The 17,844-nt window shown below is 41.2% G+C and overlaps 1 protein-coding gene and 1 pseudogene across 1 annotated transcript in view; both read left to right on the top strand.

Moving 5' to 3' along the window:
• The window catches only part of C1H1orf21 (chromosome 1 C1orf21 homolog), a 240,169-nt gene that overhangs the window by 178,677 nt on the left and 43,648 nt on the right, over positions 1 to 17,844 (top strand). The gene's annotated exons all lie outside the window — the stretch shown is intronic.
• LOC103879150 lies at positions 3,257 to 15,122 on the top strand (annotated as a pseudogene).

Raw genomic sequence — 17,844 nt, 5'->3', positions numbered from 1 at the left:
CTTTTGATTCCAAAAGTCTGACTTTGTCTCTTGAACAGATATGTTTCTAGGGTTGGTTGGTTGCTTGCTTTGAATCAGAGTCTTGCTCTGTCGCGCAGGTTGGAGTGCGATGGCGTGATCTCAGCTTACTGCAAACTCTGCCTCCCGGGTTCAAGCAATTCTCCTGCCTCAGCCTCCCAAGTAGCTGGGATTACAAGCACCCACCACCACGCCTGGCTAATTTTTGTATTTTTAGTAGAGACAGGGTTTCACTATGTTGGCCAGGCTGGTCTTTTTGCCAGGCTGGTCTCGAACTCCTGACCTCGTGATCTGCTCGTCTTGGCCTCCCAAAGTGGGGTTTTTAAAAACATGTTCCTTTGGGCCCTTCCCCCCACCCCCAGTGTTCTTTCTTTCTTTTTTTATATAATCTAAGATCATTTTTTACCCACCAAAAGGCCTTTTTTAGGTTTTCTTTTTTTAGCCCATGTACCAGAATAGTAGTTTCAATGTTGCCAACTGCTAAAGGACCTATGTGTTGTGGATGCTGCTGTAAGCTATTTTCAAGAACAAACTAAATGGTTTTAGAAAACTAGTACATGGAGTAACTCACATATTTTCATGGAAAGCAGGAAAACCCCTTTGCCCCAGTGTTCCAGCAGCTGTCAGATCTTCTAATCCTAAGCAACAATTATCCTGGACCTGAGAATGGAAGAAAAAAAATTATGTTTGACTTAGTAATTTTCAAAGAGTAAATTATAACAAATGGTGTTAGGTTGTTTACTCCACCTTTTAAACAGTAGTTATATAGCAATAGCTCTCCCTGTACCACAGGAATGTTCCCATAAACTTGGATAAACTACATAGGAATAACTCACATTTTCATCTGCACAGTTTATCAGTCAACAAGTGTTCACTGAGTTCCTTTTGCCTAGCACAGCCCTAGCAGCTGCATAAAATATCTGGGCAGCATGTAAAGACATTGCCTCCAACTTCGAGTTATTCGCCCCATACGGGAGAAGCGATGTATGAAGCAGCGAGGGAATAATTAAGGCAACATAGTGATATCTTGGTGAGTTGTCATTTGTCTACACAGAGCCTTTCAGCGCACACAAATGATTCTCCTTCATTTTCTTTTAAGAAGCAAGTATCAAAAGTGTTGCAAACTTGTAACTGCTGGACTTAATCATCTTTATTCATTCAAAAAAATTTAAGCATTTACTACTGAAATTATTTTGTGTAGATGTGGCACTGTTCTACAACAAATAATTTTGTAGACCACGAATGAAAGTTCAGAGAAGGATGTTTATTTGTACATGTGCTTAATTCCTAATTATATAGACTTTGGGGTAGTTCTGCATATTGTATGACCTTTTATGTTTAACTACATCACATTTTCTATTTTTGACTGAGCCTACGTGACCAAAATTGTGTCAGTTCAGCATAAGCGGTACTCTGGTTTCTAACCTTCCTAGTCCTGTGTATTTTCTGCATCATGATTTATTAACAAGTACTTAGGTCATTTAGCTGAATTGTGGAGCAAGAGAGTTAGAGCTAAGATTCCCTGATTGCGAAGGTTTTGGTTCTTTGCTTCCTATATATTAGAGATTCTGTTAACTACTATGAGACCCAGGTCTTACCATCATCGATAATGCTCTAGAGACACTGCCACTTTCTTTAGGTTTAACATCTACATTGTGTTATCTTTTAATCACGTTCTTAAATGTGACAGGAGAAAAAACAATGAGTGATAAATGCTTCTGCGTGAATAAAAATTAACTGCACATGTAATAAATACAACTTATTTTAAAATGTCTTCTGCAGCAAAATATTGTGTTGGTTAAAAGTTACCAAGCTGAGGTTAAATAGGTTTTAATTAAAAATTACAAGCTCACCCTACCCCAAAGCATTACCACATGCAACTCTAAAAATGCCAGATGGACAAAAACCTTAAAATTGTTCAACAGCACCCCCTAGCATACATAATTTCAGGCTGTCAGACTAGAAAGCAAATTCTCTGTGTCATTTTTTACATGTCTAGTTACATGGGCACCTTCTTGACATTATTCCTGAATTGAATGTCAGAAGGTAATTATGAGCAGAGAATAGTGTAATCTAGCAAAATGATTTCTTGTGAAAATATTTTCAAAATGATTTTACTTGAACTCTAGCTATCCTGTATCCATTGTCTTTGCTTTGGTTGGCTGGTTCAAGGAGAGTTTTGTTTTCTTTTGGAACAAGCCATCTAGGAAAGAAAATACAAGGTTGGGGGAAGTTCTTAAAGAAGATTGTGGAAATCCACAAGGTGGATGGAGAATATTTAACTGTCTTTGGTGAATTTTAGGAACACAGTCTTAGGGGTTTGGGATCCTGAGCAGTTTAACCACTCTGTGATTTAGTTTCCTCCTCTATAAAATTGAGAAATGGTAATAGTACTTGTGTCATAAGGCTGTTGTGGTTAGTGTGCACAAAGTAAATTCTGAGAGGTGATCAACAGTCATTGTTAGCATTATTTCACTGTGGATGCTTGAATGAAGTCAGGATCTACAGCCTGGGCTCTGACATTAAAGATACCTGAATTCAAACCCTCTGAGAGACCTTGGGCAAATTGCTGAAACTTGGTTTCCTCATTTCTAACTAGAAGTCATAATAGCAACTACTGCTTACTACTCCAGAGTTAGAATATATATGCAAAGTGCCTAGACTGGTCTAGGTGGAAGAGAACACAGCTGTTGGTCTTACAGAATAATAATAATTCTTTCTTTCTTTCTTTCTTTCTTTCTTTCTTTCTTTCTTTCTTTCTTTCCTTCCTTCCTTCCTTCCTTTCTTTCTATCCTTTCTTTCTTTCTTTTTCTTTCCTTCCTTCCTTCCTTCCTTCTTTCTTTCTCTTTCTTTCTTTCTTTCTTTCTTTCCTCCTTTCCTCCTTTCCTCCTTTCTTTCCTTTCTTTCCTTCCTTCCTTCCTTCCTTCCTTCCTTTCTTCCTTCCTTCCTTCCTTCCTTCCTTCCTTCCTTCCTTCCTTCCTTCCTTTCCTTTCCTTTCCTTTCTTTCGTTCGTTCGTTCATTCGACAGAGTCTTGCTCTGCCACCCAGGTTGGAGAGCAATGCCGTGATCTCAGCTCACTGCAACCTGCTCCTCCCAGGTTCAAGTGATCTCCTGCCTCAGCCTCCTGAGTAGCTGGGACTACAGGAACACACCACCACACCTGGCTAATTTTTGTATTTTTATTAGAGACCAGGTTTTACCATATTGGCCAGGCTGGTCTTGAACTTCTGACCTCAAGTGATCCAGCCTTAGCCTCCCAAAGTGCTGGGATTACAGGTGTGAGCCACCACACTTGGCCTAATAATAATAATAATTCTCTAAAGCTAAGAGAACAGGAGACAGTAATACTATAACATTCTCTAAATTGGAAAGCTGAGAGAGTGAAGAGTTGGGTTTCTTAGCAAACCCAAGAAAGCCAGTTATATGTAGAATGAACCAGCGGCTCAGGAATTGCTAGCACTAGGGATCTCTGGAAACCTTAGCTGGAGTCTTTTCTAATTCAGCCATCACAGGACACAGTGAGTCACCTCTGCCATGTTTCACCTGCTGCTGACATGGCACACAGTCCAGAATTAGAAGGTGAGGTTTGAAAATTCACCTGTTTTCATTCTGCTGCCTACAGAAGTTCCACAGTAGAAAAAGGAAGGAGACCTGGATCAAAGAATAGGCTATTATGCCACTAACAGTATGACCTTAATCAAGTCCTTTATTCTCTCTAGATATTAATTAACCACTGATGTAAGATGAAGGTCTAGACTAGACTACCCTTAAAAGTGCCATCCTTGCTGCCAAACCTCATGATGTTAGAACAAAAGAGTATTTCAGGACAAGACTCTGAGGTTGACCTGGTTATTTTTCAGAACAGAATATTATATTCTGATATTATTCGTGAGGATAATTAATAGTATCTAAGAATTATTGAATATCCACCATGTTCCAGGTGCTTGCACTATCTTACTTAATCTCATTTGATATAATAATAGTGTTTTATGGGAGAGATTCTGTTATCTTCAGTCTGCAGATTAAGAAACTAAGGCTCTAAGAGTTTAAGTTACTTACAAACTTTACAAATATTAAGTGGCAGAGGCTAGCTTTTAAAGATCTGGCCACCTTCAGAGCCCTGGTTCTCTAGACCTCACCATGCACCTCCTTTCTGAACTCTGGTGCTTCTCCAGAAAGGTCATCACATTCATTCCAGTTCCTATGGTTGCTTTCAGTTTACTGGAAAATTAAGTGGGGTGTCCCCCTGTAAAGTGGATTGGCATTGGAGTTATAAACAAGCCAAGTACCATATTTCTCTCACAAAGTTGGTTTGCTCTGAATTCTCAAAGTCCACAGGCATGTAAAAGGCCCTGCATGTGTGAAATTACACATTATTAAAGTCCTGCATATTAAACCTTTACAGGATCCGTAGTTTTCCATTGTGTCCAAACCTACACAGATCACTGTTGTTCAATAGATTATGTGGCCATTTGTCCTTGGGACTGCAGACTATTTATAAATCTACAAGTAAATATTTTAACCAATCTGTGTGTGTGAATTTTCTATTTAATGTTGATTTTGGAGTCTATAAAAATAAGAAGAGGACATTTAATAGATGGAATGAAAGAGATAATATATTAAAAGGGGAGGGGAAGCTTAGGGGAAGCTGGGGGTGAGAACTCCTTCCAACTTTTGTTGTACAGTGTTTAAAATTGCGGATTAGGATTATAAATGCTTTTGAGGAAGGTCTCAAGAGAAGATCCCCCAGCCAAGTAGGGAAGGATACTCCCCGAGAGGAGTTGAGGTGCCCAGGCCAGCTGCTACACTGGCACTGGGAGGAGCCCCACGTTCTGCCACGCCTGCCCCCCTGTTGGCTGCACGTGCCAGGGGGCTAGTAGAGGTGCCCTGCTCAACAGGAAATGACTCCCTGCCACAGTAAACTGGGTCATCTCCTGCCCTTTTGGTTTGCTGCCTCGATTTTGCAGGTTGGAGACATTAAGGCATGACGAAACCAAGTGACACACTTCAAATCAGAGCCTAAGGAAGGGTAGTGACACATGTCAAGCATCTGCTGTGTTCAGCACAGTCCAGAGCGTGCCATATATATGAGCTTGTTGTTCTCACCTCAACCCTGAGAGGTGGATTTCAGTGTGTCTTTAGATGGCAGGCATTAAGAGAAGAGTCCTAACACACAGCCTCACGTGCTTCCTCTCCATGGTGGGTTTCCTCTCCAAACCAAGACTGCTTCCCTGGTGTGCCGTAAAACCACCAGGTTGGTCACAGTTCTTTTGGGGCATAGTATGTAAGGGAAATTTCACCCATGTGGTAGCCAAGAAGTGTCAAAAAGGACAAAAACGTCAGAAGAAACCAAGTCATCTGGGACTACTAGATGATTCCTGGCAGGAAAGCCTGGCTGCTGTTGTGATGCTGCTCTGGAGGCTGAACTATGAACGGCTCAAGGTGAAAATTTACAAAGACTAGAGTCTCACATTCAAATGCTTGATGGAGTCAATGTGACAACAGCTGCACCTAAATCTGAGGGGCTGCTTGTCTTCTCCATCCTATTATACCATCTCCTGTCATCAGTGGCTACAGAAATAAGTCCACCTTCTCTGTGAATCAAGGTCCAGATGGCAATCCAAAGACTGTGGGATATGACCTGGGAATCTGAAAAGATGGGAACATCGTCTGTGTACAGTCTAACCATCTGAAAAACATCCCTGAGAAACACAATCAGGTGGCACAGTACGATGAAGTATTCCTTCCACAGTCTCCAACAGAGCCCTGCCTTCTGCTTCATGAAGGTCGATACTGGTATGAGCTCACAGTCCGCACCAATAGCCTAAGGCACACAATGGCTGTCATCACATTCCATCCCCAGGAATTAAGTCCAGGGGAGCTCCGTGTTCAGAAGGAGACTGTAAAGGAATTTTTCATTAAAGGTCCTGGAGCAGTCCATGACTTGACCTCAACTGACTTCCAGGAAAGCACCATGACCCGTTTCAGCCATCATCAGTCCGCCTACTAGCTCTTGTTTGGGGAACCTCATATCTTTAAAGATCTCCTGGGCTTGAAAGTCTGCATTTCTCCAGATGCCTTTTTCCAGATTAACACTGCTGGTGCAGAGATGCTGTACTGGATTGTAGGGAAGCTGAGTGGAGTGAACTCTAACACCATCCTCCTTGCCATCTGCTGTGGAACTGGTGTGATCAGCCTCCCTCTGGCTCAGCACGTCGCAGGTCCTTGGGATTCTGTTGGTGGGGCAGGCAGTGGAGGATGCCAAGCGGACTGCAGCCTACAATGGCATCACCAGCTTTGAGTTTCATACTAGTCAAGCAGAGATTTTTCCAGGGCTGCTAAAGTCAAAGGAAGATGGATGGTTAATTGTTGCTATGGTGAACCCAACCCGTGCTGAACTGCATTACAAGGAAGTTCAAGCCATTTGAAACTTCAAGGCCCTCCGCACACTAGCTTTTGTTTCCTGCAAACCCCAAAATGAAACCACAAGGAATGAACCACACTGAAAGTTCCAGGGGCTAATCTTGAGACAACCAAGCATGAAGACTGAGCTGTGAAATTCTAGAGATGGCCTCAAGGCAGTTAATCCACAACCCAGCCATTGTTGAGATGACACTCAGCTGCACTCCAGGCACCGTGACTGAAGACAGCCACCAGAATAAGACACCCAGACCTTGTCCCCAGCACACTCCTGCACACCTCCCATACCATGTTCACCATTTTAAAAACTTCTCTCTAGCCTAAAGTTTGAAGCGATTCCCTTGAGGCTAGAGCCCAGGCATTCTCCTATCTGTTAACATTTGACAGTGACTTTCCTTTTACCACATACACACACAAAAAAATGTGGTAAAACATACATAACATAAAATTTATCATCTTAATCATTTTTGAGAATATAATTCAGTGGCATTAAGTACATTCACATTGTTGTGCAACCATCACCGCCATCCATCTCCGGGACTTTTTTCATCTTGCAAAACTTAAACATTTAAACACTAACTCCTCCTTCCTCCTTGCCCCCGGTCACTGGCAACCTCCATTCTACTTTCTGTCTCCATGAATTTGACTACTCCAGGCTGCTGTGCGTTTTAGAGAAATTCTTACGTGATATGAGAGAATTATAAGAGAATTATAAGAGTATTATAAGAGAATAATACTTGATATTTATTAGCATTACAACCTAAAAGTCTTATGGTGAAAACATATCAAAGATATTTAGAGTAAAATGATGCATGTTAAGCTCTTTTTCCTCCTTGAAATAACTTAAAACCTGTTTTTTGAAAAACACCCTGAGGTTCTTATAACTCAGCTTAAAAGTGATGGTGCCCATGCACTGGGGTGACTGCTGTTTCTTGCTCTCTCTTTTTCTCCCATGGAGAGCCACAATCGCAATTTTAGTCAAGGTTACAGTGAAAGCACCACTCCTTCCCTTTGATGGTCCTCCATTGTTGTGCGTCAGCGCCAAAGGTCATTCTGCCCTTTCTGTGCCCAGCTTCATTCTGAATGGGAGTAACATTGCTGAACCATGTAGCACAAAAGTAAAGGAGGACAAATGCTCCTTCGTTCATTCTTCCAGCAAACCTGTATTAAATGCCTATCACATTACCTACTATATACAAAGATGGGTAAGACATGAACACCATCTTTGCATTTTATTAGGTCGAAGCATTTAAAGTAGCCTGTAGTAAGAAGAGACAGATATGTAAACAGATAAGCCAAGGCGTTGGGATAAGTCTCTGCCAAGAACAGGGAGGGAGACAGTCGTTCTACCCAGGACGAGAGGGCGTCAGCATGGTGTTTCCTTTTGCTTTTCTTCACAAGCATGATGGAGTGTGCCATGCTACCTTGACTAGCTTCTGCAGTTCCTTTTCATAGTCTCTGGAGGAACTGGAGTTGTTCCAGTGATACAGAGCAGTAGAGCAGGTGGTGGTTTGCTAATTTGGACAAGGCAGCAGCAGTTCCCATTGCCACTTGCTTCTCACTTCCATCATCAGTGGTCATTAAGTGAAAGTGTGCACGTTTTCTAGAGTGCGGTTGAAAGTCCTTTTGTATACAGATAAGTTGAATTCTGTTACTTGCCTTATACTTTGTCAGAGGCTGAACTTTTCTTTGGAAGGTTAAATGAGGAAATGCTCATTCATTTCTGGTTACAGTATTCTCCTTTCAAATAAAATTACCTAAATAGACAGCTACTTAATTTGGGGGAAAAAATAAAATTAAACTCCAGACTGGGTGCAATGGCAGGTGCCTCTGGTCCAACCTACTTGGGAGGCTGAGGATGGAGATCACCATCCTTGGAGAACTCCAAGGATGGAGTTCTAGGACAGCCTGGGCAATATAGCAAGGCTTCCATCTCTAAAAAATAAAATAGATAATAAAACTTTGTACAACACAGAGTGATGATAGAAACTGGTTGCGACAGGGTGGTACTGTTTTGAAGACTGGGACCAGGGATGTCAGAACAGTGAGCTAGGGTTGGTAAAGGTTGGCATAACCATATGTCCTAAGCCAAAGCCTACAGAAGCCAAGAATTTAGGGCCGTTTAACTGAGTATTCAAAAAGTAGCATGGACATTGCAGTCTGGTCTATCCAAATCATCCTCGGAACTGCAGTTTCCTCTTGACAATAGATAAAGGATATTTATTTGAGGGAAAAGCTGCCACTTAGTTACATAATATCATTCTGCCTTGGTTACCCTGGAACAAGGAGTTAGGTAGAGGTGGCAAACAAATTTTATACTATATTAAATAAGATTTAAATATATATTTTTCAGGCACAACTTTTTTTTAAATTTATTTTTTATTATTATTATACTTTAAGTTCTAGGGTACATGTGCATAACGTGCAGGTTTGTTACATATGTATACTTGTGCCATGTTGCTGTGCTGCACCCATCAACTCGTCAGCACCTGGCACAACTTTTTAATTTTTTTTTTCGCTTTGTTTTTAAATCAGTAAAAGACAATGGATCCTAGAAGCTGCCGTGATCTAAGTAGCAGCAAGTTTGTGCACATGTCCTTTCTGTGTTGTTCTTTTGAATGTTTAAATAATGTTTACTATGTTTAAATTATGTTAAATATGCTGAAATGTGTTAAATATGTTTATGTTTAATTTGTTAAATATGTTTAAGTTACAATTTTGTTTAAATTATCTCACTGCTGCCACAGGCCCCCTTGCGTGAAATTCTGCACTATGCATACTAATTGTAGTAAAGTTACCCCTATATTCCAGGTGGGGAAAACAACTCTGGAAGATAATTTCCACTGAAGTCTAACCAAACTTCGTTAAATGGATTCTGATAAGATTATAAATGACATGAAAAATAACATTTTAACATCAGGTCATCAATTTAAGAAAAGGGTATGCTTAGACACATGTTTAAAGTTTTTAAAAAGTAATATTCTGCCCTCCTATGGTCCTCAGAATTAAAGCATAGTGAACAGGAAAGAAAAGGAAAATAATGCAGCCAAGTGCTAAGGCAGAACATCTTGCCAGATGGAATGAAGGTGACGTATTGACAGTCATGGGTTGCTTAACCACGGGGAAACGTTCTAAGAAATGCATCCTTAGGTGATTTGTCGTCATGTGAACCTCATAGACTGAACTTACACAGGTTCTACACACCTAGGCTCTATGGTCTAGCCTGTTGCTCCCAGGCTACAAACCTGTACAGCATGTCACTGAGCTGAATCTTGCAAGCATTTATACACAGTGATAAGTATTTGTCCATCTAAACATCTCTAAGCATAGAAAAGGTATAGTAAAAATACTGTATTATAATCTTATGGGACCCCTGTCATATATGCAGTTCATCGGTGACCGAGATGCTGTTATGCAGCATGTGACTGTGTCTGACAACTGGCTCTCCCTAGTATCAACACCGGCTATATGTATTGCTTGGTCAACTTGAATGACCTTTTAGAAGAATTTTGATTGCCTTTCGAGTGGGCTTTATCTTACCGGTTATACCTGGTCCCTCTACCCACTGTTGTTTGCTGGAGACACTTCATCCCTTTCCGTGACTTGCCTGGCCTTGACTTGCTTTGGGCTGGAAAGGGGCAGCAGCTGTTTCTCAGCTATGGCCATTGGGGGACTTCCAGGGTTCTTGCCCTGTCATTAAAATTGTGTGTCCCTTCTAGACCTCTCTCATCGTTAGGTATTGGAACATAAGGGGGGAGTTTAAAAGTATGTGGACTGTTCTTTTCCTCATCCTCTTTAATTTACATAGATTTGGCCTTTTTAAGAATGTAAAACATTTATTGAAAGAGGTGGACATGCAGAGCTTCTATCCCCTCTTGGCCAGTAACTCTATGGCCTTGTTTCCTTGTTGTTCTTAATGTTCTCATCTGTGGGAATGCTTACCTCATATAGTTGTTGTGAGGATTGAATGATAACAGTTAATACAGATGTTTTGCAAGATTTTTTAAAAATATGCTTCAAGCCGGGCACGGTGGCTCATGCCTGTAATGCCAGCACTTTGGGAGGCTGAGGCAATAATAGTAATGGCTGACACCTATTGGGCTCTTAGCACATGGCAGGACTTGTGCCTGGCATTTCATCTGCATTAACTTAGTTAATGCTCACAGGCCTTAGTCAGGTGTCTGGCTCTTGGGAGGGGTGCTGTCAATGAGAGCTATTATTTTGGTTGTTACTGTGTTTATAATTACAAGAGACCATAAGAGACAAGGAATCAAAAGCTGTGTTTCTCCATTGTCAGATTATCAAGGGAACATCAGTGAAGAACATACATAAGACCTCATGTAAGGAACAAATCAAGCACGATTGTGTCTGTATTCTAGCAGTTTGTCATCTACAACGTACAACTCTTTGAGAAAGGAGGCGTAGGAAGAGGGAACGAGGGAGTGCGAACATGTATATAGGAAAATGGACCAGTATGCATGCTGTTCTGTTCTGTTTTGTTTTGTTTTGCAAGCATGTTTTCTGGAAGATGACTGTTGGACAGTGGATGTAGCACTAACATTTGTGAGTTTTCATTTCAGCAGTTTACTGCAGTCAAATTTAGAGAAATGGGATAAAGTCTCTAACATTTCCAGTAAGTTCTTTCAATCAGAAGACCGTAGAGTTTGGTAAAAATCATTGTTGAAGATGATCATTGGTAAAAGTTTCTACTGCATTATGGTATAAGCCAGGATCCAAGCAAGATTTTTTTTAAATTATGCTTCAGGCTGGGCACGGTGGCTCATGCCTGTAATCCCAGCACTTTGGGAGGCCGAGGCAGGTGGATCATGAGGTAAGGAGTTTGAGACCAGCCTGACCAACATGGTGAAACCCCATCTCTACTAAAAATACAAAAATTAGCCAGGCATGGTGGTGTGCACCTGTAATCTCAGCTACTCAGGAGGCTGAGGCAGGAGAATCACTTGAACCGGGAGGCGGAGGTTGCGGTGAGCCGAGATCACGAGATCACGCCACTGCACTCTAGCCTGGGAGACAGAGCAAGACTCCTTCTCAAAAAAAAAAAAAAAACTGCTTCAGTCAAGCGGATGCCCCTTTGTATGTAAGTCTCGTGGTGCAGGCACTCTCTCAGTCCATGATCACTTTGGATGATTGCAGAGATCTTCTGTCAGAATCAACTTTGTTTCTAATGGAGGGAAAAAACTATTTTAATGTAGTCATTATTGCTGTGTGTCACTGTAAACAGCCTTTTAACCCTTTTCCATTTGCCCTGAGAATACGCACTGATGGCACTTGCAGCTGCGGCGTTCGCCCCAAGATAACTTTCACCATGCATTATCTCTTTTAATGTTATTTTCACATCACGCTAGTATATCGACTTTGGAAACAAAAGACATCATTCTATTCATAGCATTCTGTTTTTAGTAGTGGTATTTCCATTTACAAAATACAGTAATTCTCAATCACTGAAAATGTTAAGTCCTAGAAAACGTTAACATTCCTACGCGTGATATTAACATCATTCTCGAAGAGTTCTTGGCCGAAGATTCATTTGATAAATCCAATTTTTCTGAAATAGACGTTTCTGATGATTCAGATGATTCTGATGTTAGTTCTGTTTAGAAATAACTCCAAAAACGATTTGTATATTTTATTTTCACATTGAAAGTCAGATTTGCTTCAGCCTCAGAGAGCATGTTTACGTAAAATTAAGTAAGTGCTGGCAGCGAGCTTCACTTTTTTTTTTTCTAAACAGGAAAAGGGTTAGCAGTTACTTTGAAAAAATAATATGGTAAGTGGTGAATAATGTGGAGTATTGACGGCCTGGAATTAAAAATGATGACAGGTTCATTCATACCCCAAACCTCACCATCAAGCAATATATCCTTGGTACAAACCTACACATGTACCCCCTGAATATAAAAGTCGAAATCTTTAAAAAATTAAAAATAAAATAAATAAAAAATTCAAACCGCATTTTACTTCAAAGTAGAAATGAAGATAGGCCAGGCACCATGGCTCATGCCTGTAATACCAGCACTTTGGGAGGCCGAGGCAAGCAGATCACCTGAGGTGAGGAGTTCAAGACCAGCCTAGCCAACATGACGAAACCCCGTCTCTACTAAAAAAAAAAATACAAAAATACAAAAATTAGCTGGGCGTGGTGGTGCACGCCTGTAATCCCAGCTACTCGGGAGGCTGATACAGGAGAATTGCTTGAACCTAGGAGGTGGAGGTTGCAGTAAGCTGAGATCGTGCCACCACATTCCAGCCTGGGTAATGGAGCAAGACTCCGTCTCAAAAAAAAAAAAAAAAAAAAAAAAAAAAATGAAATGAAGATAATATATGCTTTGGAAACATCAGAAGACTCAAACATTTTGTGATTCTAAGTGATTGTGAAAACTCTGATGTCAGATGCATCTGAAAAGTTTAAATTGTTTCATGAAATGTGCATATGGAAAAAGTAATACTTCTAAATATGATTTTTACATAATATATGAATTTAAATATATGTATGTCACTGAATTAACAAACCATGTAAGTAGTCAACTGAAGGTTTCAACCACATCCCTAAAGGATTATGTATTTATGTTTGCCAAGACACATTTCTGAGGATCTCACTGGAAAGACAGGAACCACTTTACATTCAGACCTATATGATTCATTAAAGCTCTTAATCATGTTCCTTAACTTTTTTTTTCTTTGACTTTTACTCAAGTAGGAAAAGATTTTCACTGAAGTTGGAGAGGCAAGGAATAAGGGCAAAAGGAAACTGGCTCTTAAGACTGATTTGCCTAGCAGGACCTAGAGGGCGTGAAAAGAATGGAGAGAATGTGCTTATTATATATTTAATGAACCCTTAATTTGAAAGCTTCCTACTGAAAGAGTCTCAGAGGGAAGAGCGGTGAGAGCAGCAGGGGACGTGGGTCATTTGTTCTCACTCTTTGTCCCTGACAAGCTGCTGTCCCTGTCGGGCTGCGGAGGGCCCAGTCTTGTCACTATCCCGCATCCACAGGATGAGCTCGGCTCGGGTGTCTTAGGGGAATATACACCAAATTTGAGGGCAAGTGTGAAGAAAGATAGTATGGGAGTTTTTAAGAAAGCTTCTAAAAGGCCGAAAAGATACGCAAATGAAGAAACTCGGGGCTGAACACACCACTTTAAAGGACTACAGGATCAATTCTGTTTGCAGAGTTTAGAATGAAGGTATTTCTAGCAGTACGTTTCTCAAAAAGGAAAGAAGGGAGAAAAAAAGAATGGCGCTTAGTCTCTGTTGCCGAACTACTGTATTTCAATTTTGAAGAACATTTTTAACCCAAATTCTAGCTACAACCAGTCTCTTCCTAGCAGCCTTAGACTAAAAGTACCTCAGAAATAGAACAATGCCAGATTTGATTATTGACTGTTCAGATTGTGTGTAGAAATCTAGTGACTGGCTCTACATTGTAAAATAATTATAGCACGACAGATATGACACTTGTATTAGCTGAAAAGCCAAGACGGTGAAGGGGTACACGGTTAAAATATTGACTTCCCTTCATTTACTCTGAATTCTGATGGGAAGAGATTGCAGAGGGGTATGGAAGAGGGTGTATGAGTAAGGACCTAAATTTACAATTAACCAGAACTAATCATAGAAGTGCTGGAAGAAGTAATACATGAAAACAATCCATTTTTTCCATTAGTAAAAAACTTAAAACCCCTGTATGTGAAAACACAAAAAGGTAAAAAAAAAAACAAAAAACAAAAAACAAAACAAAAAAACTTTAAAATCATAATACATGCAACAGAATCCATACACTTTATATATACTAATAGAAAAAAATTTTAATACAAAGAGTTCATACCAGATGAATTAGAGAGGTTTTAGCTATGGCTTCTATTCTCCTAGCAAACCCCCTGACCCCTGCTAAGAAACCTCCTAACCCCTTCACACAGTGTAGGCGCCTGACTAAAAGTAGGCTAACCACTGTTTCCCTGGGATGCTTGTAATTGGTACAAATAGGAAGACCCTCTTGCCTGTCGGGCCACAGAAGTGGAAGGATTGAATCTGGGGTTGCCAGGAGGTCATGAGAAGAAATGAAACCAAGGTGACAAACAAAAAATGGGAGACAGGGGCCAGACACAGTGGCTTAAGCCTGTAATCCCAGCACTTTGGGAGGCCGAGACGGGTGGATCACGAGGTCAGGAGATCAAGACCATCCTGGCTAACACGGTCAAACCCCGTCTTTACTAAAAATACAAAAAATTAGCCGGGCCTGGTGGCGGGTACCTGTGGTCCCAGCTACTCAGGAGGCTGAAGCGGGAGAATGGCGTGAACCCGGGAAGTGGAGCTTGCAGTGAGCCGAGATCACGACACTGCACTCCAGCCTGGGCGACAGAGCAAGACTCCATCTCAAAGTCTCAAAAAAAAAAAAAAAAAAGAATGGGATACAGGGAGACAGAGGGCATTGCTTGACTCCCTGAATTCAGTGAGGCCCAAGCCTGATCAGCTTCATTGTTAGGTAAACCAATGTATCACTTTTCTGCAGAGGTAAAACAAGTTGAGTTTCTGTCACTTTTTTTGTTGTTGTTGTTGACATAGAGTCTCACTCTGTCACCCAGGCTGGAGTGCAGTAGCACAATCTCAGCCCACTGTAACCTCCGCCTCCTGGATTCAAGCAGTTCTCCTGCCTCAGCCTCCTGAGTAGCTGGAATTATAGGCATGCTCCACCACATCCGGCTAATTTATGTATTTTTAGTAGAGACGGGGATTCCCAATGTTGGGCAGGCTGGTCTCAAACTCCTGACCTCAGGTGATCCACCCACCTGGGCCTTCCAAAGTGCTGGGATTACAGGCGGGAGCCACCGTGCCCCGCCTCTGTGACTTTTGAGTGAAGGAGTCCTAACTGCTACAGAACAGACAGTTCTCAGAACCTTCTATCCTCTCGCTGTCTTGCCAGTTCCTCTGCTCTGTCCTCATTGGCACTGCCCTCTGCATTGCGCTGGCCAACTGAAATTTCTTCTCCCTCTGTTGTCCAGGGTCCTCTCAAGCCTCCACTACCACCCAGCTTCAGGCCCGCCCTTGTGCAGTCACTGTCTATGGCAATGCTCAACTAAACAGACCGCCCTGTTTCCCTCCCCAGGATTACTGCAGCAGGCTCCTAAGCAGCCTCCCTACCTCCAGTTTTCACGCGTGCTGCTGCCAGAGTGGGCTTTCGAGAACTCAGATCCACTCCTGTGACTTTCCTGCTTAAAACCCTTCAGAGGCTCTCCCCATGACTTTTGGAATAAAACCACAAATCCTTAATTTGTTTTGCAAGGCCCTGGGGATCTGGTAGAGGTGCACGGCTCGGCTTCATCCCCCGCCGGCCTGCACTCTGTACTCCGGCCAGGAGCCAAGCCGATGCTGTAAATGGGTTGAGACTTTTGGGGACCTTGGGATGGATGAATGCATTTTGCATGTGGGGTGGGTGTGAATCTTTACAGTCCAGAGGGCACACTGTGGTAAGCTGAAGTATGATGTCCACATCCAAATCCACGGAACCTATAAATATGTTATTTTACACGGTAAAAGACACTTTACAGATGCGATGAAATTAGGGATCTTGGCTTTATCTCGAATGCTTTGAGTGGACACAGTATAATCCCAAATGCTTTGAGTGGACACAGTATAATCCCAAAGATTCTTACAAGAGGGAAGCAAGAGAATCAGAGTTAGAGAAAGAAGATGTAATAACAAGCCGAGATTGGAGAGAGAAGATATACTACACTGCTGGTGTTGAAGATGGAGAAAGGAGCTGTGGACTGAGGCGGGTTGGTAATGTGTAGAAGCTAGAAAGGCAATGAAACAGGTTCTCTCCTGTCACCTTCAGAAGGAAGGCGGCCCTCCAGAAGTGTCACGTCATAAATCTATGTCATTTAAGCCACTGAATGTGTGTTAATTTGTTATAGCAGCAATAGGAAAATAATATAGCAGATTTTCTGGGCACTGACAGTTTTGGAATTAAAGAGAGTTGTGGGTGTGTCCAGCTTGTTCAGGAAGTCTGGAGTCTGATTTTAATTTTTGGCTGGCTTCTATGGCACAATGAGTGTGAGAAAAATGATCTGCCTTTAAGGAAAACTAGATCATTTAACTTTTTGTTTTTAGCTTTGACGTGCAGTTTCTCAATTCAGTGGAAAAAAAAACTGGCAAGGTTTTGGTTAGTCACAGAAAAAGTTCAGCAATTCTGCGCAAATGGTGGGTTTTATTTGTTAAAATATCAAAGACACGATGGATGATACATTTCTTTGTTACAATATTTTGTTAACTTTTATCAATGTAATTTTATTTTTCTGGCCATATTTTTATCCACCAGAAAAATCTAGTTTTAAGGCATGTTTATTTTATTTTGTGGTAGTCAGGTTTTTGTTTGGTTGTTTGTTTTTGTTTTTTTTTTTTGTTTTAGACAGAGTCTCGCACTGTCACCCAGGCTGGAATGCAGTGGTGCCATCTCAGCTCACTGCAACCTCCACCTCCTGGGTTCAAGCATTTTCTGCTGCCTCAGCTCTGAGTAGCTGAGATTACAGGCGCCTGCCACCACGCCCGACTAATTTTTTGTATTTTTAGTAGAGGTAGGGTTTCACTATGTTGGTCACACTGGTCTTGAACTCCTGATCTCGTGATCCGCCCACCTCAGCCTCCCAAAGTGTTGGGATTACAAGCGTGAGCCACCACGCCTGGCCAGTAGTCAGGTCTAAAATGCAGTCTCCTGGGCACCAGGCAACAGGCTTAGTTAATAGTTGAATTCCTAAGATCTTTGGTCTTATTTTGAATCACAGTGAATGTGATTCCCATTCACATGTGTTTTGTCTCATTTGATAATCGGAGAGGAGAAATGAGAAATGGAGAAAACAAGGCAGGGTTGTATGTATGCAACTTTCTGGGGTATAAACCACAGATTTTTGTCTCTCTTCTATTTTATTGTGTCCAAGTGACATTTAGCATAATTGACTAGTCCTGTTCCACTACAGTAAGCTAATCAAGTACTTTTAGTTTGTTTTGAAGTTTAAGCTCCAAGTGGCATTTTGGCCCAGTTTAAATTATCAATATAGCTTTTTCTATATTTCTGTGAAATGCACATATGTTCGTAACAAATAAGATACTTGACAGAGTTGCATATCAGACTACTAAGAAGAGGAGACCTCTATGATTAATCTTAGATAGTTAGATAGTTCTGTGTTCAAGAGTACATTCATATTTTATTAATTAGCATTATGGTAGTTATTAAAGTTATTCATAAATATTCCAATTCTCCTCCTTCCAAGCACAAGAGTAGGATTGTATAAAGGGGCTTCAAAAAATTCATGGTAAAATGGAATTAAAAAATAAAAATATAAACTTTCTCAACTTTCTCAACATAAGCTCTGTCACGTTTGAGACAGTTTTC

The sequence above is a fragment of the Papio anubis genome, chromosome 1 (genome assembly GCF_008728515.1).
Source record: "Papio anubis isolate 15944 chromosome 1, Panubis1.0, whole genome shotgun sequence".
In the NCBI taxonomy this organism is placed as follows: domain Eukaryota; kingdom Metazoa; phylum Chordata; class Mammalia; order Primates; family Cercopithecidae; genus Papio; species Papio anubis.
This window is presented reverse-complemented; position numbering and strand designations above follow the sequence as displayed.